Source organism: Melanerpes formicivorus, unplaced genomic scaffold, assembly GCF_026170545.1.
Source record: "Melanerpes formicivorus ecotype bairdi unplaced genomic scaffold, bMelFor1.0.p_v2 SCAF_25, whole genome shotgun sequence".
Lineage (NCBI taxonomy): Eukaryota > Metazoa > Chordata > Aves > Piciformes > Picidae > Melanerpes > Melanerpes formicivorus.
Genome location: NW_027142377.1, coordinates 7,798,565 through 7,824,618, shown reverse-complemented (window position 1 = coordinate 7,824,618; position 26,054 = coordinate 7,798,565).

The following is a 26,054-nucleotide window of genomic DNA, read 5'->3' as shown; positions in this document are numbered from 1 at the left end:
CCCTATCTAGCCCAAATAGAGGACATGGCTAGTTTTGCAGAAATGCAGAGCTCAGGTCCACAGTTTGATTAGTATAAGTAAAATAACCTTCCCTGTACTGCCTGTGAAAAATTTATCACTCTTGACCCTCCTTTGTTGCTACTAGTGTTTGTACTACTCGAGGAATAGGCACCCGTTTCAGGTAAAACCATCAATTTCTTACACTCAGAAGCTCTTGAAGAGCAACCTTTTGAGGATATCATCTTTCAGCAAGGACTTCCTCACATGCATACCACAGATGTTAACATGCAGCAAAGCAACAGCAGTAAAAAAAAACAGGAGAAATAAAGCAAAAGCAGATACCATACTGCAAAACCAGTCAAAATCAATAAATACTTGTGTCCAAAGATTCACTGATAGCTCACAATATGCAGAACTCAAGAGATAGATAATAGAAGCCAGGGGTTGTGCCTAAGCTTTTCCTTTACCTCAAGAGACAAACCCTGTCCTCATTGATGATATCTCTGCTTAACTCACAATTGTCAATTGTTCTATAGTACACTTTGAACAAGGTCAGCGCAGTACAAAGGGCACAGATATGGGAGTTCTAACTTTAGGTCACAATGATTTCTGGCAGGAAAATTACTTCAGCTTTGGAAACACAAATGTATCTTCAAAAGATACGTGGGCCAGTTGCTGTTTCTGTATGTTTGTTTCTTTTCCTTATGTGACATTGAGAAATGTGATTCCTCCTGTAAAGGGAGGAAAATTCCAGTATCCATCATTTTGAAGGATTACAGTCAGTGCCATTAGCTTGTGACTACAGTTTTAGTCTAAATTACATTTTCTCTTAAGGCGCTCTGAAAGTGAAAGTGAGCATGAGACTTGAAATTCAACTGGATTGGGAACAGAAAGCCTGGGAACTTTTCTCCTTTCCATAAAGGTACTGAAGCAATTTTACTTTGCAGCAGAAGTGTACAATATATTTCCATTGGCCTGGAAGACAAAGCTCAATTTGTTTGAGGAGATTCCAGAAATAGAATTGTTAAGATTAACAATGTTACCTAAGAAGTTCTTTTTAGTTTGATGCTCAAAAGCCAGTTTTTACCTCCCTTATTTTAATTTTTCAGGCCTTCATATACTTATAAGCAACTTCATTTGCATAAAGGTCTGCTGGTATTCGTCAGAGTTAATCTGGTAGAAGTGTCCTATCTATTACTGCATGCATGCAGGGCCTAATACCTTTTTTCATCTTTTTCCATCTTTTTCCATTTCTAACATAAATCACAGGCAAGATTTGCAAAAGTGCCTTGGCCTTTCTGCTCCCACTAAAATCAGCACTTGAAAGTTCAATTTTCCTTTTCTGTGATTACAAGCAAGATCACAAAAATGTAAGCTAACACATTGTTATCTTCTCTTGCCTGTAGATAGTTTGGAAGAATACATCTGAAGGAAATGAACTTCTGTCTCTCCACTAGTGGAGTAAATCTGACACCAGAAGATGATAGTCCATGTCAGCATTGTTAACTCTTCCAAAGCTAATGATGTCAGCAGAAATGTTCAGCTGAACTTCTGCAATTGATCTGTTTTTTTTTTTCCTCAGTGCCATAAAAATATTAAATCCTAATACATACCCAGTATCTTTCTGTATAACTCACTGGAAACAGTAGAGGACCTCATGCAATTTATAGCACAAGGGAACCAAAATCAGACAAAAGGCAGATGAGAGCAACAGAGCTCTCCTACTAATCTCCAAACACCTACACACCAGCATCTTCCTCTTGCTTTCTTGCCTAAAGAGAAAGTCCTCCTTTCTCCCACCATGACCCAGCCTGATGCATGGGCCATGCAAAAAGTCCTACAGGAGAAAGTAGGCTTCAGGGACCACAAAAATGTTGTTTCCTTACCAATACTAAACTCTCAAACCAGACAGGCAATAATAATAACTGAAAGACATTTATTTGAAGCTCGCTCATTTTAAACCAAGTATGCAATTTATGGAAGTATAAGATACAACTGGGAAAGACATTGAAGTGGCAATAATGAATGCAAAACTGGTTGTGCTGGTGAAGGTACCACTGCCACTAAGGACAGCAGAGCTCTAACACACTCTATTAAGCAGCTGAGCAAGACCTCTTGATGCTCTTCCTTAAAAATTATGTAGCTGCTACTTGGGCTATGTAAAGCCATGGCATTGTCCTCAGATTTACTCTCCCTCATATTTCAGAAGTTCACAGGCTATAAATACATCAGTATAATTCTCTCTCCATTTGGAAAGAAGATTTTGTATTGCTAAACTGCCTTGTTCTCACGTTGCCCAGCTGACTCTTATGCCACTCTCGCTGCCTCTTACTCAGCTGACAAAGTGCCATAATAGTAGCATTAGAAAAATTCCTGCTGTCATGATAAAAGTGATTTCACAATCCTGGTTTAGGCAGATTTACAAGCAGTTAACAGTCTGATCACTTCAGTGGATCACATATTTGGTAGGATTTTGGAAACATAATCTATTTATTTTCATTTTAATCTTTTCCTTTTTTTTTTTCCCCTCCTGTCATTTACTCTTGCCAACAAGGCTGCTGAAATGTAAAGCAAATTTTTTATATGTACTGTTAAAGCTTTTTCAAACCACGGGCATCAAGCAAATACTTGCAGATATTATGTGGTTTAATGAATTTGCTATGGTCTGCTCTAAGAGAGTGCATAACATTGGTCTATTTGCAGAAGAACATCAATAAGGAATGCCTCTGCTCATTTGTTTTCTTCTCTTTTGTGTATGTAATTTTTGCCATTACCTGGAATACCAGATTAGAAGTGTTATATGAATATACTGATTCTGGCAATGATGCTTGGAACTAACTCTGTAGATCCTGTCCATCACGTTTCTATGGTTATTCATAAATATTATGGCCAACCTCAGTCAATATATGCCACTTGCAAATGAAATATATTCTTTTTCAAATTGCTGAAAGCTGTTTTCTTTTGAAACTCATTTCAGAGTGCTCAGAGAAATTCAGTCAACCTTTTGCTAATGTCATTTAAAGGGTGCCCAATGAAAACACAGTTATACAGTGCCAGCGTTTTCATATTTGGACCAGTACAGCACTTCTGTACGTTGTTTACCTCTGCACAGAGTTTATAAGGGAGGACAAGCAGGAGGAGTGGAAAGGCTGATATAATAAAATTTAAACCAACAAAAAAGTCATATGGCAGCTTCCTTATTCCCTGAAAAATTAGTGCACTGCCTGGAAAATTAAAAGCAATCTGATCTGTAACTCCAGTGGAAACAACTTGTCATCTATTGTCCAGATATGAGAAATGTTACTTTTCCTCTATCCACTTATGCTGCAAGTAGCAATCCAGCTGAGTGCTTTGCAGAGACTGGAAGGCCACTAGAGACCAAACACAACCATTTACTCTGGGTTCCTGGATGACACAAGCCATGGAACTTCAGTGCCTATAACTCCTGCTACAGCAACAAGAACAGTCATCAGAAAGACATCCATTCTTGATTTAAGGACTTCCAGTGGTTGAGATCCACTCTGTTGCTGGATAATTTTTTCCAAACTAGTTAAATAACCTTATTGTTAAGAAAACAGCCTTGCTCCTACTTTGAACAGATCCTCCTTCTTCTATTTGTTGGCTCTTGTTACACCTTCATCAACCAGAGCAGAGAAAACTTCAGTTACAATCTTCTGACCATTAGAAAATTTTACACTGTGAACAAGGCACTTCTCATTAACATGAAGAGCCTGAACTACTTTAGGCTTTTGATGCCAAGGAGTGTTATTTATTTACTGTACTTTATCTTGCCCTTTAAATAGTCAGTGTATGAAAGCAGTCTCTATACAGAGACTATGTCATGCTTTACCACAAGCATACCTGATAATTGGTTTATTCTTTCCAGCAAAGGATGCCATCCAGAGGGACCTTGACAGACTGGAGATGTGGGCCCATGACAACCTCATGAGGTTCAATAAGACCAAATGCAAGGTCCCGCATGTGGGTTGGGGCAATCCCAAGCACCTATATAGGCTGGGCAGTGACTGGCTTGAGAGCAGCCCTGAAGAAAAGGACTTGGGGGTGCTGATGGATGAGAAGCTCAACATGAGCCACCAGTGTGCACACACAGCCCAGAATGCTAATCACCTCCTGGGCTGCATCAAGAGAAGCATAGCCAGCAGGTCAAGGAAGGTGATTCTCCCACTCTACTCCACTCTGGTGAGACCCCACCTGGAGTACTGCATCCAGTTCTGGAGCCCCTATTACAAGAAGGATAGGGACATGCTGGAACATGTCCAGAGAAGGGCCACGAGGATGATCAGAGGGCTGGAGCACCTCTCCTATGAGGACACACTGAAATAGTTGGGGCTATTCAGTCTGGTGAAGAGAAGGCTCTGAGGAGACCTTATTGTGGCCTTTCAGTATCTTAAGAGGGCCTATAAGAAAAATGGTGAGGGACTTTTTAGGGTGACAGGTAGTGATGGGACTAGGGGGAATGGAACAAAATTAGAAATGGATAGATTCAGATTGGATGTTAGAAAGAAATTAGTCACCATGAGGGTGCTGAGATACTGGAACAGGTTGCCCAGGGAGGTGGTAGAAGCCCCATCCCTGGATGTTTTTAAAGCCAGGCTGGATGTGGCTCCGAGGAATTTGATGTAGCGTGAAGTGTCCCTACCCATGGACTAGATGATCCTTGAGGTGCCTTTCAACCCTAACAATTCTATGATTCTATGATTAATATTATCTTAAAAGTCAAGAGCCCCTCCATATACTTCTTCTCCATTGTGCTTTCCAACATCGTGAAGCAGATGAAATACTGCTATTAACAACTAACATTACACTTTCATTCATAGATACCAGAATGAGATGAGACTTGCAAACATTTGATTCTATTTCAGAAGAAGTCACTCATTAGAGGAATATCCACAGTCTACCCTCTGTATCACATCCTGTTTAGAAGCTAATTTCCTGGTTGCTGAATCAAATATTGTTAATTATACTGTAAATACTCTTGCTGCTTCATGCACATTCAGGAAAAAAAGGATGCAAAGGCATTGTGACCAGGCCTGAATGGAAACTCAGCCTTATAGCACCTGCTCAGGAGTAGAGAATGGGGTCAGGATGTGGATAGCCAGCTGGCACTTTTTGGAGCAGCGCTTAGTCTGATCTTAGCCTTATTCAATGACACTATGCTAACTGGCACCTCTAGGACCAAGGGAATAGAGACATATATTAAACTCACTTGTTTCTCTCTCCTAAGTACCCTTCAAGATAGCATCGTTTGTACATTTAGAGTTCTCTCTGGAATGCTCTTAAATAGTGCCTGAATACAGTTCAGATGCAGTCCCAATGCTGACATTTGTGCAAGTTCTATCCAGTATTTTCTCAGGCAAAACTCCATTGGCTTAGAGAGCGGTTTGCTTAAGCAAGAACATCAAGTTTGACCTTTAAATTGGACAGTGACAATTAATAACAACTCAAAACAGAGATTTTATCTTTTTTGTTTCTTACATGCAATACAAAAAATCCAGTCTATTACAGAATGTTTGCTACCACTGACACTCTCTTCTCCCAAAACCAACAATTTTTCCAAAGCTGCTTCATCATCCCTTGAAGAACCTCTACAGAGTTCAAGAGTTACTAAATCAGCACTTTTCTGAGTTCCTATACTTGCATCAAATTCAGCAGCTCTGTCAGAAGCCTCTGATTCCTGTTTATGTAAATGTAGCCTAAACCAGCTATGCATACAAATACTTCTGCAGCAGAGCAGTAGTGAGTGCTCAGCTCACATCCAGTCCTCTATCTGTTAGTAAATGTTTTTTTCCCCTTTTGACCTTAAGACAAGCAAAGGAGGTGGTGTGGTTTGGAGTCCAGTGTAATTTATCTCCTCTGTAAATCTTGTGAATTGCTATCTAAACAGCTGCTCTATAAAGCAAACCCTTTGACTGATTGGTCGCATGTGTCACAGGGCCAGGGGAGATAGGTATCTCTTTGCTTATTCCATGAATGTGAGAGGGAGGCCAGCATAAATTTCATGTCAAAACAATGTTTATTTAATTAGACTATTAACTACATATGACAACAAAACCTGCCACTGAAAGGAGGAAGGTGACTTTATACTGTGGTGGAGACCAGGTGAGTAACTGTAAGTTTATGAGCTACTCCATCATTTCATTCCATTCATTCATTCTTTCACACTTCTTTCTTTTTTATTTCTGACATTTAACTCAGAACTCAACTTTCCAAAACAGCCTGAAGCGCCCTCATCTCTTCACTGGCTGGAGAAGAAAAAGTATTACCACTTTATGCAGCTTAGCCCAGCATTTGCCTGCACAGTTAAACAAGAAGCACTTTACCATATCTTTCAGACTTGACTGATGTTGAAGCCTGCAGAAAATCTTGGTCTCATAGAAGACAAAAGCAAAATTACCACTAATTTCATGAAAACAAAGGTTTCCCTTCTCCTGTGTCTTTAACTAATAAAGGAAGTCAAGAAAAGCAGCAGTTCTGAGTTGTTTGTTGGCTTTTTTCTTTCTAGAGACAGGTAAGACAGCATAACTGATGTCACTTAGAAAAAAATAGAAGTCTTAATTTTGGAACCTGCTTTTTCTAGCAAAAACATTACCAGGCAGACTGGAAGTGATAGCCGAACAAGGAACAGTAAATCACAAATTTAAATCAACTCAGACAAGAACACTGAGCATGGCCCTATTTCCTTGAGATGCATGCTACATCACTCAGGAAAGAAAGCCAAATCTCTAGACAAAGAGTCATCCAACTCCTCCAAAGAGTCATCCAACTCCTCAACCATTGCTGGTAAAATATCTGTTTAGCCTTTTAATGCTATTTCTCAATGTCTCTATCTTATTGTACCACATTTTGACAGCATGTGAGAACTCTGATACATAAACTTTCCCAAAATTGAGCACATGGTACCTGCAGAAGTTAGGCTTCTGTTAGTCTTGTCTTTGACAGCTAAGAACTCTGCTTCAACATAATTTTTTCCCAAGTGCATTATCAATTGATTTCATGGCTTTCTGCTGTTATTTAGTGTCAGGTGGATTGGTTTTTGTTATAGTTGGAGAGTCCTGAGATAGAATGCTGTTAGGATGGCATTACTTTCATCAGTTTTTCACAAAGATTTTGCAGTATTTCCCACTGACAGTCAGACACTTTACTGCCCCTGGAAGACCTTGCACGGTCAGATCCTTTTGGCAAATAGTATGTTTCAACTCTCTCTCCACAGTTCCACTGGAATGCAGCTATAAGTGTCTTTATTAGCCTCAAAATGAGTCCTGTGGTCCACAATTTAAAGCAGAGATGATTGTTCCCTATTTTGATTAACATCCAATCTACCAATAAATAGACCACCTCTGTACACATTGCACTAAGCACCTAGCACAGAAGAGCTTTAGATACAATTTCCTCTAGTTACTTCTATAGTGACATTACTAATATTTTTTAGATCTGATAAATTTAATCTGCTGATTAAATCTGATTTCCACCTCCTTCTGCATTGCAACAGCTAGCTGAGATGAAGGAAAGAGATTTTAGCTCTAACAAGTGTTATAGCAAGGATAGGCTGACTGGACTGATGGAGTTATGGAAAGCAGGGAGTGCCTAAAATACTGATAAACCAACATCCAGCCTCAAATTTTCTTCCATATTCTTCTACTTTCCATTCCAGACTATGTTTGTATCGATGCTTGCTGTCATGATGTCTTTTAATCTTTTACTAGTTCATTGTAAATCCTGATATCATTACAACAACAGAACTGAAACACACTCATCTTGACAGGACTGAAAGCTCAAGAACAGGAAGTCTTTAAGATAAGTCCCTAGCTCAGAAAGTATAACACAGAGGCCCTAATAACCACTGAGCTGTAGAATTACCAGTTTTGCCAAAAGCAACAGATTTCCTTCTGATCTCAGAGCAACTGTTTCCACACAAATCACATGTGGAGACATTTCATAGGGGTTATGTTATCTATGCTTCTTCTGTTTTCTCCTTGCATAGATTCTTGTATTTTGACACTACTTCTCCTCCCATATAAATGGCCTTGTAAATTAAATTTATAGCTTCACAACTGGGGTCAGATCAGTACAGTTTGTTCTACTTTGGAATATAGAATAAGGAGGAGTGTTCTTAATGGGTTTAGGACTGACATTACTGCTTGGGAATGGAAACAGACTCCACCAATCTCTGGAACAACAAACTGGGAATTGGGAATCCCTTGTTTCATCTTGGCTGGCTGCATGAAAAAATCATGAAGTCCTTCTGTGGCTCCAAGTTCACCCATCGGTAATGAGGAAATCTGATCATTCCTGTCTACTTCAGAGGGAACAGATCTGCTTTAGGCACTGACATCTTGAAGCAGAAATAACTATAAACACATAAATTTAGATCTCGGTGATAAATGGTAAAAGTTAAATCAACTCACTGTTCAGGAGACCCAAACCCAACACTCCTATCATACTCTGAGCATGTGCATTCTTACCCACACAGTACTTATCAGACACATCTCTGGAGCTGGCAGGACCTGAGCTTTAATACCGTATGTAGAGTGTGCTTTATCCATTTCCTACAGTGAACATGAGTGCTGCAGATACTCCAGTATTGTTCACCATCAGAATAGAAAACCAGTTCTAATAAAAGATGATGGCAGCCTCTGTATGTGTCATTGATCACTGGAAAGTTAGAAAACAATCTAACGATTTATCAGACTGTATAGACACTATGCAGAGAGAAATGTTCAAACAGGATATGAGAAATCAAAAACCAACAAATTTACTGAGCACAACTCAGTACACAAAAGATCCACAGGCATTTTTGTCACAGCTACTGACAAATCAGATGACAACTTCACAAAAACCTGAATGTGGTTTTTGATCTGCATCTTTCCATCCACCCATCCCAATTGCAAATTATTGCAGTATTTTGGCTGCATTTTCCTTCTAAAGGAGGCAAAGTTTAGTAAGCAGGGCAGAAGGAGTCAGCTTACTTGGGCTTTACTCTTTGCTGTGCCAGTGACCTGCTGTTTGACCTTTTCCATCTCCTCGTGGAAACAAATAGCACTTTTGTTTGTCTTTATTTCTGCTCTTACCCTTTGCAAGTATAGCTGTTCCTACACATGCAGACTGTAATGCCTAACAAATCCTCAGCCTCAGTAAGGGCCTCAGCATCCTCAAATACTAAAATGAACCACATAATTGTTCACCAAATGTCAAAAAATGCACTCTCAGAGAATCCAAATGGTTGGCAGACAAACCTGTACAGAAGTGTCGTTCTTTCCATTGTCAATTCCCCTCTCTTGTTCAGCTTTGTATGTTATGTATATTAATACAAACAGTCATTAGTTGCTCATCTTTCAGGCCTAATACTGGTGCAGTCCTTACTTGGGTAGTCCACACACTTTCTAAATTGTTTTTTAGTTATCAGATTATGCAGGTTACACCGATAAGGGAAAAAGGGGGAGAAGAGGAAAAAATGTAAAAGAGAGCATCCCAGTACCTTAGAGCTTTTTATGCATTGTTCTTCTACTTTCCTCTGCTAAGTTGTAGATCTTCTTTTCAGTGCCTGGGAATTAAAAAAAAAAAAAAAAAAAAAAAAGTCACTTAAAACCTGTCAAAATAATGCAGAAGTGATATCACATGACTTACTGAAAAAATAAGTTTCATAAGGGTTACACTGAATAGCACAAATCTGTCCCTAATATGAGAGAACTTCCAGACTGCACTGCAGGAAGGTGTTCATCATGCACTCCGAACCAGGGTCAGTTCGGTGCACATTTGGAGGAAAAAGAAATCTTTGTTGCCATTATGATTTAATTTTTTTGTTAAATCTGATAGAAGTCTAGACATGTTGTGAGCAACCAGGAGGCAGTCAATAAACAGAACGCAGGTAAAACAGTCAAAAGCTTTCTGATATGCATTGATTATCTATATCCCTCTACGGTTTCATCACAGTCATTATAAATAATGCATTTGTGTATTCTCATGTTTTTTAAAATGTAATTAAATAATACAGTCTATACTGTGTCTGTGCTGTATGTGAGTATATATATATATATATAATCCTATTTATTTTTTAAAACTCTAAATAAAAATAACTAGTAAATTTTCCCAAACATACATTAAAAAGAATCCCTTTCCTTTATTAGAATAAACCTTTATTAGAATAAACCAAACCAGGTTGGAAGAGACCTTCAAAATCATGCGTAACAATGACACAACTCAAACCTTAATCACAAAGTGCCAAACACTAGGATCTATTGAAAGTCATATCAGTCCTGAGTTCTTCCACAGTGCAGAATGCAGCACTAGCACCCTGGTCCTTAGACCCTGTTTTACAGTTCACTCTTGGATAAAGCAGAAGGCTGAAGGCATCTGAAAACATGCTGTTCCTCAGCAGTGAAGTAATTTCTTCTTTTTAATCAGCTAGTAGATAAGTTTCATAATAGGAAAACCCTAGCTGAAACATCCAAACTGCCAAGGATTATGAATTCCTTGTTTTGCTTTGGAAACAAATGCACAGTAGAAACTGGAGTCACAGTGCACAGAAGACATAACAAAGGCTTTGTTTGCAAGGGGATGAAACCACTGCTCTCTAGTCGGGGACGAGGTTGGCTGATGTGCTTTCCATAATAGTCAACTGAACAATCTCAGCACTCAATCCTGGCCAAATACTAATCTGCTGAATTTATTACATTTTGGTTTTTAAATTAAAGTTACCATCTGTAACTCATGTGTGGTAAACAGTGTAGAACATGCCACAAGAGGAAAAAGCCAAACCAAAACAAAACAAAAACCACCAACAACAACAACAAACTAACTCATGAAAAGGTGGGCAACTTCCACTTGGTCCGAGGAGCCCTGAGAAATATGACACTGCACACTGAACATTTTTTTGCTGAGCAAAAAACTTAACAGCCTAATGAGGTCATTTGTTAAAAACCCCTCTGTTCACCTCAGTAATGGTCTGTGCAGCCAAGGTCTGGAAATGTAGTTGATGGACCAAAGTGATACTATCAACTGAACAAAGCCAAATTTCATAGGAAAAATGCTATGGTAGCCAGAAATAATACACAGAGAGGAAAATCCCAGCTTAGGTTTTGGAATTTTTTTGTTTTGTTTTTAAGATTTCTGTTCTCACAGTCATAAATATTTTCAGGACAACAAAAGGTGATTCAGTTGCGAATTCACTACGTGGTCTGAGGTGGATGAAATCCCAGGCCCCTAAGCACAGGGTATTTGGACTTCCTCAGGCCCACAGTGTCACCCAGCATTCCTGGCTTATAAAGCTATTGGTGATGACTCTATGGACTAATTCCTATTATTTCAAGCAAGGCTGATGGCTTAAACATTTCTTCTCTTTCACTACAATTCTTATATAAGTGCTCTCTTCAGAAACTCAGTCCTTGGAAAACAGCAAGTCTATTCATCTCCAGTTGAATAAACCGACAAGGTATGAATGCCAGTTGGTTACCCACTTCATGTTTTCAGTTTGACTTGTTCCAAATCATGTGTTTGACATGATTTCTACGCAGACATGGGAATGGGTCTGGGTGTAGTGGAAACATGTCACTCTGCACATGTACACATAGGTACAAATTACCTGCAAAATGATGCTGGGTAAAACTGGCTTAAAAAAAATAATCTTTTGAGAGCAAGTCTGTTCCAGCAATTCTTTTTTATTAACATCTTTTGTCCAAGTATCTGCAAACCCTACAGGTTAGTATTTGAATTAATTTTCTAATGATGGTATCATACAATCAGAAATCCTGCCTTACTAATCCCAGGAAGTCATGAGTCTTGGGAGCTACCCAGATAGAGTCTCCTGCCTCTCCCATGGCACCACTGCTTCCAGCTTCCATTTCTTAGTTCACATAGAAACAAATAGGGCAGGACCATAGATATGCTAGTGTTGCGCAAAAAGAATCCATGCATATAGTCCTTTCTGTGAAAATGAGAGACTAAGAACTGGTCATAACTGTACAGTCAAAGGAAATGGGCACATTCAAATGATGACTCAGCCCATACGTGGGATGGGATGGGATGCCCATCTCTCTTTGTTCTTAAGGAGCAAACCTTAGACAAAAAAGGTTAATTGTTTTTATTGTTTTAGTGATGACTATTTCTAGGTAAGAAAAATCCCATGTTTAAGATTAACAAAGACTTCCTATACTCATCTTGTGAATGAGAACAAATTAGGCCAACAAAATGATCACATACTTGTTCAATGTCACATAAAAGGTTAGGAGAAAAGCTAGAAGTTAAAATTCAGGTAGTTCAGCCCTTCCTTCCTCATGGTGAAGTGAACAGGAAAAAGGCTCTCACTGTTTTCCAATAAACAGCAATGGAAATATATAATTGACTTATTTCACGCTTTGTCCTTCCTATACACCCCTATGAAAAGAACACTATGCCTGCTATTTCCCTTCTTCCTGAACTAAGTGAAAGACAGAAATTTAGACAGCCACTTTTCCTGTTTCCTTGGCATTTATTCCTAGTCATTCTTTATGTTGTTAACTTCACTGTGGCCTGATTCTTCAGCTGAGAACAAGACCTGCAACCAATTGGAATGAATTCAGTATAAGGTCTTAGACACAACTGTTTCAATACAAAAAGATACCATGTGAGAGTTTTCAGGGGATGGTGGTATTGATTTTTCCCCCCATGGCTATAAAGTCAACATAATTTTTCACACAAGTTTTCTGTTTCATTGACTCCCACTTTACAAATTTGACAGATCTGACAGATCTTTTCAGATCTAGGACTAATAGACATAATCTTAAAAATTCTTCTATCTGTTCAGCTGAGCACAAATAGCACAAGAGTAGAAGGGCCTTTGCTGAAAAGTTTCACACGTTAGCTTGCTTCTACCAGGACCTCATCACTGATTATATTTAAAATCTGAAACAGTATCTTTGCCACCCTTTTCCAGTAGGCAGCATGATCCTTCAAGTGCACATCAGCATCTTTCTGCTTCCTCAACTTCCAAGAGGTAGAAAAGCACATGCAGGTTCCCAGGAAAGAACTACACAGAGAAAATGCAGTTTGAGATGCATCTCAGCAGTGGGCTCCTATTCTACACATTTTTGCCATTCTGTTTCTGCTCTTGTTTGATTATGTATACAAACACAGTTCTCTTTCTCCTTTCCTAAAACTAAAAATTCTCCCATTGTCTATCACATTGTTTCTAACATGTCCCCTGAAGCTATCATTGCCAAGGAACTCTCTTTTCCCTAGGAGTCTCAAGGAATTCCAAATGCAAGTCAAAGGAACTTTTTCACAGCCTCTGCCAGTATTTCACAGTATTTTGCATGAAGAATATGTGCCCTACTGCCTGTAATGGTCACTATTACCCATGGGTGTGCATTCACCTCAGAAAATACAGCAATGAGCAGTTTGGGGTGGGGGAACAGAGCAGCTAGGCTGTTATTTGTATTTAGCTGCTAAAGCACTATGTGGAGGAGAGATAATTACAAAGAATGACATTTGTGTTTTAACTTGACATTAACATAATGGAAATGGTGTGTAACTCCCATCTCCCCAGTCATAAAGGGTCTGTCACAGACTTAGTCAGTATCCCAAGGCCCTCTCACTCATCCTCCTTAAAAGTAAATGAGTCGTTAAGCATCTGACTGATTCTTCCAGAGGCAAGCCCAGCAGGGTCCTCCTTCCCTCTAACTTGTCATAGTCCAGAGTTTTGTGTTTTAGTAACTTGAAACATCCTGTAAAATCTATCAGGATTAGTTTCCAGCATAGAAGCAGTTGTACTCAATCCAAGCTAATCAAATGTTCTTCACATACTAAGCCCCAGGGCTTAAATGAGCACACCCAACATATTAAGCAAAAATGACCTAGTGGTGCCTACTACATCCTTCTTTTTGACCCCCTGTGACACAATTTTGTCTGAAACAAGCTACAGAGTTAAAGCCACGGTAAAAAGGCCAAAAATAATATAGTGTGTCTCTGATGACACAAGAATGTTATATCCTAAAACAAAGAAAGATGTTTTTAGATAGAACTGGATATTTTTTACATACTAGTAAAATAAGCTTTTTAACAGATAACACTTTGTTTTCAAACTCTTATTTCAGTCTCTCCCAAGGGGATTAGTCATCATATTAAAGGGCTTTAGGAGCTCACATTATAACCAAACACAAGTCTGAATTTATAAGTCATGTATGACCTGGCAGCCAAGAGGTTATGGTGAGTAAGAAGGTGGACCACAGAAGACCAAAGAACAGGAAACTTTCAGTCTGATGTTGATGGAAGAGCTTTGGATATGATGGATGCAGTACTGAACAACTTATTTCAAAGCAAACAGCTCTCACAGAAGCTTCTGACCGTTTTATAGAGGAAATGTTGAAGATGTATGATGTAAGAATTCAGAAGTGCACACTAAGCTGCAAAGTCTTGTTTTGAGTTATATACAGCAGGATCTGTGTCTACACAGCTATACAAAATGAATCCCTCTTCTTCCATTCACAGGCTCCATTGACTGACTGACTTTCTTAATTTCAAACCCCTGTATTTATTATTCCATGGAAGCTTAAAACTTAAAACTTTGACCAAGGTTAGCTAGAATTTCTACTGGAATAAAAACAAACAGATATCTCGAGAGTAAAATGAACAAAATATACAATACTTTAAAATCAGACTAAAAGTTGAAATCCCACTAGCGAAGCTGTACATGCAGTTCCCATTCATATTAAGCATTCATCTACAAAACCATGTGTTTTCTTATCTCCAAACAGCTACAGTTCAGCTGATGAAAGAGTTGTTGGCCATTGGAATGGGCTGCCCAAGGAGGTGGTAGAGTCATCATCCCTGGAGGTGTTCAAGAGGGGATTGGACATGGTACTTGAAGCCATGGTTTAGTCAGTCATGAGGTGTTGGGTGATAGGTTGAAGTTGATGATCTCTGAGGTCTTTTCCAATCTTATTGATTCTATGATTCTATGACTGGCAACTTCATGTACTTCAGGCCAAAATCTATCTAAAGGCAGACTCTTGTGCTGCCTGACAAAGCGACCTTATATTTAAAAGAATGTTAATTTCAATTAATATGGAGGGTGCTCAGGTTAAAGTATAAATATTAAAAATAAGCACTGATAGAACTCAAAATATTATTCTCAGGGAGGAGAACCCTCACCACCCTATTTTGGGTAAACTTGTTCTGACTACTGGTAGCTTTTCACTGTTAGGGCTTCTCATGACAGTGATGAAAGGATCCTGGATCTGGTCCCTCTAAAAGGTAGAAATGAGATACCTGAATTCACAGAATCTAGCCCAATCTAAATCCAAATAAACAAATATTTCAATCACTTCCAGAAATTCCTGGCTAACACTTATTAACAAATTTGGGGACCAAGGGAAAGTGGAAAAGTCTTATAAAATATCTTGACTGAAAGAATATTACTATTTGACTTTCACACTTATAACTCAGCCAAAAAAGCCCAAAACCACCAAATGGTCAGATTCCCTTCTGGTGCTAATCAGCGTAGTTCAAACATATACGCTGACTGTATGCCTTTTAAAATAACAACTCAGGTACAAAACATTTAAGATCTGATTCCTTACTCTAGGCAGCTATAAGTTCCATGTTACACATACTTAAAATAGTATTTATTTTAAAAAAAAAAATGCACAAGATTTTAGGTCAAGGTTATTGTTCTGGTTGTAACATTGTGGTTATATTTATTCCTAGATACCAGATGTTAAGAAATATCAGATCACATTAAGAAACAATTAACTTTATTTTCTTTCCATGTCTTGATCACCTGGCCTGGGCCACAATTACTGTTCTATCATAAAGGTCAGTATTTGCTGATTCCACTGATTTTTGCCACACTCAGCCAACAAAACTTGCTTTCAAAATCTCTGAGAAAATACATGGTTTGTTTGGAACATGTTGAAATAGAATACTGGGGTGTTACTTCTCTGAAGCTAATTTCTGGACTAATTTAAGTATTCTCAATTTGGTTCTGCTTAAAATCCTTCCTCATCAGAGCCCAGTCATAGTGTAGCAGGCCTTGGGGTGGGAGAGACAGTGAGACCAACACCGTGGTGCATCTGAGCTGCTGGGAGCAACACAGGGTTACTGTTTGGAGAAGGGAAAGTTTAATGCAGAGAGGGAATGGAGGGCAGCCTGGAACAGGGATTGGTGTCAAGGGGGAATCCTGCTGAGAGGAATTTTCTGAGCCCAGAAACTGTCTCTGGTTTTATTACTATTTATAATTACAAATAAATGACAACAATTTTAAAAAACTTTCCTTTTTCAGCAAAATCCCAAGGTAATAGCAATCACCAACATCACAAATAGAGATGAGGATATGAAAACCTGCAGCTGCACAGGGTCTATCAGATAAAGGTTCCCATTTCTTCTCCCTATTCTCCACCTGGTGCTCCTCACCTCCAGTGGATAGACTCACTGTGCACTGTAAGGTGAGCACTACCTCAATATCCAGCTCATGCAGCACTGGAATATTTAAGAGCAAATTCAGGTTCACAACATGCCACAACAAGCACACTTGGTGCTTCCCTGTGAGATCCTCTTGGGTTAATCCAGACATTCACGTGACCTCTGCACTCCCTCTTGTCATCAGTATAACTGTGATTGCCATGAGGCCTTTTGTCGTCAGCAGGCACTGGGACTGAAGCCCAGTACAAATAGCACAGCCTGAGTAACAGCCATGCCTGGGAGAGCACTTCAGCTGTGACCCTAGCAACATCAGGGGGGAAAGGGATTAAGCCAGGAGAAAAAGACACATCAGCTTTGAGTGGAAGAGCATAAGAAGACAGCCATGATTATGGCAGTAAGACTTCCCTGATGGACTGCCTTCTTCCCTTCGTCTCAGCTTCCAACCTGCTTCATGCAGATCCCAATCTTTAAGATCTTCACCTTTTGTGATTTGTACTCCAAATTTTCTCCAGAGAGATAGACCAATCTGAGAGATTTTACTGCCATATACTACTTGCTAGTATCTTACTCTCACTACTGTCACATCCACTGGTGTTCACCTTTCTGCTCTGAAGGGAGATTCAGCTATCACTAAAACTACCTAGGTCCTGTAGGCTTTAAAGAGATGTGTCTTTATCAGTACTCAAATATAAAAAATTCTACTGGAAATTTGGGAACTATTTAAATTTGAGTGAAAGGCAGAAGCTACCTTCCAATCATCACCAGCAGAGCATACAGAAGTTCATATAACTTTGCTATGAATCTGTTTCATTCTTTGCAAAACCCACTGGTGCCTTGTTTACGCCAGGTCCTAGCAATCTCACATAGCTCAATACAGTGTCTCCCATTACAGGAGTGATTGTAGATAATGGCAGATTAATTACTGAAAACAAGGTGTTTTGTTGCTGCTCCAGCACAATGCAGAGTCTTGGACTAAAAATTACTTATCTTAAAATAACTTGTTAGGCAGCTTACAATGAACAGTCATATTCCATTCCCAGGACATTCTGCCTGCATCACACTTACTGGAGTAGCTTCACTGTCACTAGGAAGCTCATTCACAAAGAGGTTTTATCAGTGCATGAAACTGATAGGGATTTTTTCCATCTACAAACATCTGTTATGTTTATCAGAACAGCTTCCTTTAAATGGAGGCTTCACTTTCCATAGAAAACTGCAATGTTTCATCAGAAGAGCTAAAATCTACCCAGCAACAAGATATTAATAATTCCAAAAAGAGAGAAGTTCCCTAGAAAAATAACATGTTTCCAACATCAGCACCAGGTACAAACTGCTTGAAATCACAGGACCACCCTTTCCCTCTGTAGTCATTCCCTGGGTGTCTCTGTAGCACTAACACCCAGCTGAGCCTCCGGCTAAGAAATCATAACACCCACCATGAGTAAGCATGTTCAATAAAAATTTTCCTCAGCATTTGTTTCTTTGTACATGACTAATCAGGATATAACTCAAACTTTTCTACTTTGTCTTTTTAAAATATAGATGGTATGAACAGTTACATTGTGGTGGAAACACCACTCCAGCAGCCGCCCTTAGCAGTAAAGACCACGCATGCTCCTTGCCTCCTATCTGTCCTGAATGTAACAGCTTACCAGGAGGTGCCACTCATTATTTACTGCTTGCAGAACAGAAGTATCATCACAAACCAGCATTTCCTAATTTTGTGTTACCTTCTTTCAAGACCTGTTTTCCTGGTCTGCCTTTCAAATAAGCCCTTGCTTCCATGTGGACCATGACAGAGGTTGTCACGTCCCAGGAAATCAGAATACCACCTTTTAAACCCCACCACCTGGGATGGCAAAACCCTTAAGATTAGTAACTTGCCATCTTTCTTTCTTAAAAGCAAGCTACATACTTACCTGCAGTGTTTCATTGATACTATTGCTTCTTACCTGGTTGTCTGAAGTAGGAAAAAATATTCCACTACTTTTTAAAGTTATTTTTCAAGCTGCTCAGCTACTGCATTTTATTTTATTTATAAAATACAGGTATTTTAAGCCTGGAAAGAGTACCAGGTTTACTTCCACTAATCAGCAAATATTTTTCTGTGGGCAGTTTCAGGAAATGAAGACATATAACTCTAAGAAAGAGCAGAACAATATTAGCCAGGATATTTCCTTATGTTACTACAGAGCAATCCAAATGAGGCTGAGAGAGACTGAGGATCCACATTGTTTAATCACAGATAGGCACTTAATAGGGTTTTCAAAGGTCCTTACAGAGGTTAAGGATCTAAATCCCTTTGATAACTCAAACATTAAGGATATCTAAATTTCCACTGAAAAAAACAGAGAGGCTATGAAAACATTCAGAGAGACAGACACCTTTTCCTGAAACTGCTTGATGTAATGCTACTTAATCCCATGTAATGGTTTAATGCAGTTGAAAAAAAAACCTAGTGTAAATGCCATTTCCACAGGAAGAAGAAACTTGTATCTCCTGTAATCTTGACAGGCACCTTATGCTGAAAAGGTGCACTGTGATCTCCCTAACAAGGATAAGAGCCTATGGAAGCTGTAGCTGGAGATAAAGAAGGTGGCGTTTGCTGTAAAACCATGCTGTAGAACTGGTGTTTACTGTAACGACTGTTTATTTCAGGGGGGTGGTTGTTTGGGTTTTTTTTGCAGGGGGGTGGGGTTTGTTTGTTTGCTTGGGTTTTTTGTTTCTGTGGCTACAATAAAGCAGGTTTTAAATGTAAACTGAGCTACAGCAATGACAATTTTTCAATTTGGAGTCAGGACTCCAAATTTCACTGCTTAGTTCTATGTTCTAGGTCCAGTTGTAGCCAAAGAGAAACAACGGAGCAACTTACTGTCTGGAAACATGCACAGAGCAGTGATATATCTCTGTATTTTCCTGTATCTGATGTGCTCACTTTAGAAGTACCATTCTCTCTGTTTTACAATTAAAATATTTAAGATTTTCCCCTATGTCCCTTATAAGCAGAGTTTGGGAAACAAACACCCTAACAATTCCATCTGCTATAGAAATGCCATCTCAGCAGCCATCCAGCTACACTCAGGCCAGGTGGCAGACATCACCTAAATGCTCTGCCTTCAAGCATCAGGGAGCCTTCTGCTCACACCGGATAAAATTCTGGCCACAGAAAAGACCTGGTTGAGGGAGGGAAGTAGAAATAATATGGGATTTCCAATTCCTTTTTTAGTCACTCTGAAAATATCCTTCAAAATAATAATCTTTAAGGAGGAATAAAAAGAAAAAAAAACGCTCCAAGATGTGATTCTTTTTTGTTTGGTTGGTTGGTTTTTGGGGGGTGTGGTTGCTTTTTGGTGGGTTTGGTTGGGTTTTGGGTTTGGGTGGGGTTTTTTGGGGGGTGGCGTTTGTTGGTTTGTTTTTTTTTTGTTGCTGGTTTGGTTTGATTTAGCAGGACAATAGCCATGCATGCTTTGGTCATGTGGACCCTGGCAGGTTTCAGAGAGGTTTGAAACTGTGGAATACAGAGTTTTTTTCTTGCATCTGCAAGGAGACCTCTGAGAACCAAAGGGACCTCTGTCCTATGACTCTCTAAAGGGTCTGAGCACTGGAGCAACAGAGGACTTGGAATGGTGGTACGACAAAGACTGATGTTTTTTAAGCCAGAGGCACAGCTTGGCAGTAGAATTAAATTGAGTTTTCACTTCCCAAACTCACAAAGCCCAGCCACATCACAACTGAACAGAAAGAATAATATCTGTCCTTCCCTTATTCTTCTACCAGGCACAACAGTTCCCAAATCAGAACAACAGGTTGCAAAGGCAGCATTAAATCCAATGAATTGAACCATGCAAGTGATGGGAAACTGCATGGACCATACCGTTCACACACCTGCTCGGAGACAGATAGGGTAAAACTCTGCTAACATGCCCCACTAAGATCTCAGCTCTAAGTTCACCAGAGCCTTTTATGTAACTCTAGTGCTCACTGAATTGTACTTCCATCTGAATGCGAGCAGCCTATTTCCCATCCCTATTTTGACATATGGTATGATGGGACTCTGACATCAGATGGAGTTTCTGGCCCCTATTGCAATGTGACACTCACAGAATTCATTTTTAAAGGATGCCAATTTTTCCAGTTGGAGTGATCCTGAGGCTAATTTCAAATTCACTACTGAGAACAGAACACCTTCCTGTACATGTCCCAAAGTCTTCGTAGTGACCTTTGTTTTTTTTTCATGGCAGCCAAGAAATAACCCATCCCTGTTACCACACAGGGGCACTTGTTTAACATTGGCAGAGAAGGAAGTGTACCACCTACTGAGTCACCATGGTGTTTAGCCACATCCTAAACGCCTGACTTTTCCCTTGCTGGACTTCCATTTAACCATGAATCTACCCTGAGTGGAGCTGTAGAAAAAGTCTATAATAAAACGTCAAACCACACAACACTTTCCTGGATACAAGGTATATTGTGATCTCCTAAGGCTCACATACCTTCAGAGGAAAAATTAAATCCTTTCCAAAGCAGATCCACCTGCTTAGCTTTTGTCCAATTTCAAGGATAAAAATTGTGCATGCCATGTCCCAAAGTAAGGTACAAAATTAAGCTTACTTTGAGTCAGAACTAAAATCACAACAAAAATGTATTTATTAAAGTCACTACATAAAATCATGGCAAATCTGCCAATGTTTTAGATGCTTAATGTCCCATTTAAATAACTTTGTTAAAGCTCATCCAAATTCTTATAAATTCTCACAAGACTTCTGTATAAAAATTCACAGATTTCTTAAAGCCTAATGAAATACATTTGTTATAAATTAAATTCTTAACAGTAAGGAATGAATCATTTGCCATCCATGGTACATCCCATAGTTGTCAAACAAAGTAGTATTTGCCACCCTATTGCAAAGCATGGCACAACATAATTTAGGAAACTATTCTTCATTAAAAAAAACAAAACAAAACAACCCCAGAAACCAACAAAACAACATCCTCTAAAGCAGTGCAATGCAACAGGAGTCACCCGAATGTGCTACATCCTGTGACTGGCTCTGACATAAGCGTGAAAACAGTCACAAAACATTTTGGGGCTAGGAGAAAGCACACTCTTTTTTCTGAGACATCAGCTCATAGATGGGTTTGCTTACCTTTGCTGTATCCTGACTCAGATCACAGTCCTTTTAACCCCACACTGAGCAGCTCAGCCTCTTGGCAGCTCTCCCACAGGCAGGATGATCTAGACAGCTCCCACTGAAGACACTTTCTGCAACATTCTACCACAAGGCAGCATGTGGTTTCCATGACAAATTGAATATTTGTCTATCTAATGCTTCACTTCCTTCTCTATCTGCTACCTGAAGACATGAAACATCTCTGTCTCAAGCTCAGAGACCAAAACCATAAATGCACAGTTTGAAGGGAAGAGTCATGACAAGGAGGAGCACTCCTGTAGAGCACATCCTTTTAAAATCTGAATTTCTTACCTCTTTTAAACTAAAGTTTGCAACATGTAATTTTGAAAAACCTTTCTTGTTGGAGCATTTGAAACATTTATACTTTTTATACATAAAGTATCAGGAGCATCATCCCAGATTAATGCCTCACACACAAGGAAGAGGAACCAAGCACATCCAGACAGTTCCAAAAGCAAGATGACCTCAAAACATACCACCAATAAAATTGTTAATAATGTCTCAATAAGATGTTCCAGTACACACTGGAACAAGTGAAGCCATTCTTGAACAAGGAGATGGGCGTGAGACGATAACAACAGTAGTGCCTTTTCTTTTCTCAATGCATATGCTTTTCCAATTGATAGCACCATATTTAAGCAGAAACAGCCTCCTGCCTCAGCACACCTAATGCACTGCTTCTCTCAAGAAGTACCCAGCAAATAACAGCAGGCAACTGCTCTCCAAGAGAAACATAAACAGCAGAAATACCCTAGTGGAACAAGTCAGTTTAATCAAGACTTTGCTCATGTGCAGACAGAAAGAGAAGGTTTCCCTAGTAGCCTAAGAGTTCTCTATATTGATATTTCCCAGAGGAAAATGCATAAAAAAATAAATTATACTAACTTTTCCCCCTTTTTTTCCTTTTTCTACAACAGCAGAAATGTACAATCCTCTTTTTTTTTTTTTTAATCAAAATAAATTTCACTTTTCTAAGACTTACTAAATTTGCCATAACCTTCTAATTGCCATAAGTGTTTTTTTTTTTACTGTGACTCAGCTAAAAGCCATATTCTGAAATCTGAAAAAGCTAACAAAACAAATTATTTGTCTTCTGTACAAAGCTCAGCTTCTCCAGACCTTGCACATGAGAAGACCCTGAAAAAACACCTATCCTTTCATGATCCAATTCAAAGCTCCTAAACTTCTTGGAATAGTGACATGGACAAGCACATAAGAAGTGGACATCTTTTGCAAAAGGAACACCAGCACCCATTCCCACACTGAGATGAAATCCAAATCTGCATTGTACAACAAATCCAGGAATGAGAGAGGAGAGTCTGTTGAGGAGCAAAAGCAATTACTTCTCTGATTTTGCCCAAGCCACAGCAGAATCCCCTCAATAGGCCTGCAGGCCCTGAGACCATAAGGCTGCTTCAGGGCTGCAGGGCAAGAAAGCACCACCACAGCTTTCTTGTATGAAATCCACATTCTACCTGCTACATCAAAACATGAAGACTACAGAAGAAATCTCTAAATTGTATGCTTGTGATAGGAATAAGCCTGTTAAACAGTTTAATTTTCCTTAAGTTAAGGACTAACTTCCAACCCCAGCTGCTTTGGATGTATACCCAGCACAACCTGGCTTCAGGTTAACACTTCAACTTGATGCTTCTCGCACCGAATTTGAGCTGTGGGAAAGAGGCTATCACGTCAGGACTCTTGTTTAACATTTTGATTCACATACTATGTTAGTTACAAGACACAGTAATTGTGTTTCCATGCCTTTCCCTCATTCAGATGAATAATTCCTTACAGAGGCAGGTTTTCCTAGGTACTTTTGGTTGGAAACAAATAGGTCACTGTCCAAACAGGATCCCAAGAACACTAGAAGTGTCCGGAAACCTTCACTCACACTCTTAACTCAAAGTTATCAAATAATCCTGCAGAGAAAAAGAAAACTTACATATCGGTATTTACTTGCAAAGGGAATGCAGTCAGTCTCACTGCCAGGGGCTGTGATCCCAATCTGCAGAGCATCAATGTACAAACTTCTGGGTGCAGCTGATGGGCCAGAAATCCCCCCCACTAAAAATCTCTCTCTCTCTGTTAAGGCCCCTTTAGTCCATACCAGGACCCTTTGCTTGCTCCCCTGCTCATGCAGGAGCTATCTTTCTTGCCCCAGTTGTTTGGTTTATTTAATAAAAGAAACTGAGTACCTTCTCATGTGCAGTCTCCACACTAAAATAACCTCCACGTTTTGGATTAGAGCAATGAAAAGACACGGAGCAGCCAGGCCTTGCCTCTGGCCTCAGCTCACTCTGGTGCAGTTTGGTGCCAGAGGTATCAGGGAATAGAATAGAATAGAATAGAATAGAATAGAATAGAATAGAATAGAATAGAATAGAATAGAATAGAATAGAATAGAATAGAATAGAATAGAATAGAATAGACCAGGTTGGAAGAGACCTTCAAGATCATTGTGTCCAACCTATCATCCAACACCACCTAATCAACTAACCCATGTAACCAAGCACCCTGTCAAGTCTCCTCCTGAACACCTCCAGTGACGGCGACTCCACCACCTCCCCGGGCAGTCCATTCCAACGGGCAATCACTCTCTCTGTGTAAAACTTCCTCCTGACCTCCAGCCTGAACTTCCCCTGGTGCAGCCTGAGACTGTGTCCTCTTGTTCTGGTGCTGGCTGCCTGGGAGAAGAGACCAACCTCTGCCTGTCTACAACCCCCCTTCAGGTAGTTGTAGAGAGCAATAAGGTCACCTCTGAGTCTCCTCCTCTCCAGGCTAAGCAGCCCCAGCTCCCTCAGTCTCTCCTCATAGGGCTGCACTCCAAGCCTGTGCTCTTCCCTTCCACTCCAATGACATTAGACCATTAAAACAAAACAAAACAAAACAAAACAAAACAAAACAAAACAAAACAAAACAAGGTGGGGTGGGGGGGTGAGGGGGGGTGGGGTGGAGGGAAGGGGCGGAAATTGTTCAATTCACACAGAATGCCCCAAGCGGCCACAAGTGGGACAGGCACAAGTGTACTCCTGGTGCATCCCTTACCTTTCAAATAGTCTTCCAACTTTGCGGCTTGGTGGTGTGGTATGGTCTGACAAAATCAGCCGTGCAGCATTGTTGTGTCCCTTCTCAACCATATTCCTCTCCATCCTTGCTGCTGCTGCCTGCCAGCTGGCAGCTCCTTGGCCCTTTCTCCTCGTGGCACGTCAGTCCACAGCGCACCAGCTGCTGGCTAGCAGGCAGGGGCAGCCTCACAAATAAACAGCAAATGTTTTGAGAACTTTCCTTTTTTCCATAGGGGGGGAATAATATATCACAGTCATACTGGTCCTGTCAGGTTTTGGGGAGTCCACCCTGCACATGGGTGCCTCTGTCCAAAACCCCCCAGTTCCTCTGCTGCCCTTTTCAGGGTTTCCCTCATTTTTACTGCATAGGCTGAAAGCAGAAGGCAGAGGCAGCAGCACCCACTGACCAGAGTGAGAAAGTGCAAGAACACTCTAGAAGGCACCAGAATGCTGTGGGGCTCTGCACTGGTCAGTAGGGCTGCGGGAATGGGCACAACTTTATCATTATTTCCTGGGTATTAAAAAAAACTTTTGAGGTAAAACAGGCCTTTCCCTGCGCCCCAAGCACCTCCACTCCAAGCTACAGGCACAAACCTGACACCAACAAAAAGCACTGGGGCGGGAGTGAGCTACGGCTGCCCTCTGCCGGCTGCCCGCCAGAACAAGACCTGTGCTGCCGGGCAAACCCCTCCACGTGAGGAAAGCAGGGCTGGGTAAGCTGCTGGGGGATCAAAGGCGCCTTGCCGACTCCACACCCTCCCTGAGGAGAGGCACGTGCCTTCCCCTCACACAGCTGCTTTCGGCGGCCTCACAGCCGCCTTCTCTTGCTGCTGTGAGGAAAGGTTTCTCCCAAAGACCCCTCTGCATCAGAAGCTGCTTGTTCGGAAGGAACAAAGAGTGGGACGCTGGTCCTCGGAGGCGGGAGACGGAGCTGCACCGTCTGGTTGACGGTTTAAGGGGAGGGCGGGAAGCGGCTTTCCTCAGGGTGTTGGGGGGAGTCAGAAGCAGCCCCTGGTACATCTGTCACAAGCGGGAAGCGGCTTGCCTCAGGAGTTGTGGGGTAGGGCGGTGGGGGAGTGTCAGAAGCAGCCCCTGGTACATCTGTCCCAAGCTTTCCCCGTATAGTGAAATGAATACTTGATGTATTGCAGCGCCATCTGCTGGTTTCTGCAAGTCAGGCGCAGAGGCATCTCCCCGCAGGGCGGGAAGGAGCGGAAGGGTTTTGGAGCGGCTTCGTGGGGTGCGAGGCTCTTGTGGTTGCCCGCACACAGGCGTTTCCTGAAGGTTTTCCTCTTTGTAAAGGAGTTAAAGTAACTCCCAATAAGCAGTCTAAGAAAAGCCTCCTCTTGGAGGAACAATAGACAGACAAGTGCTGGGATTT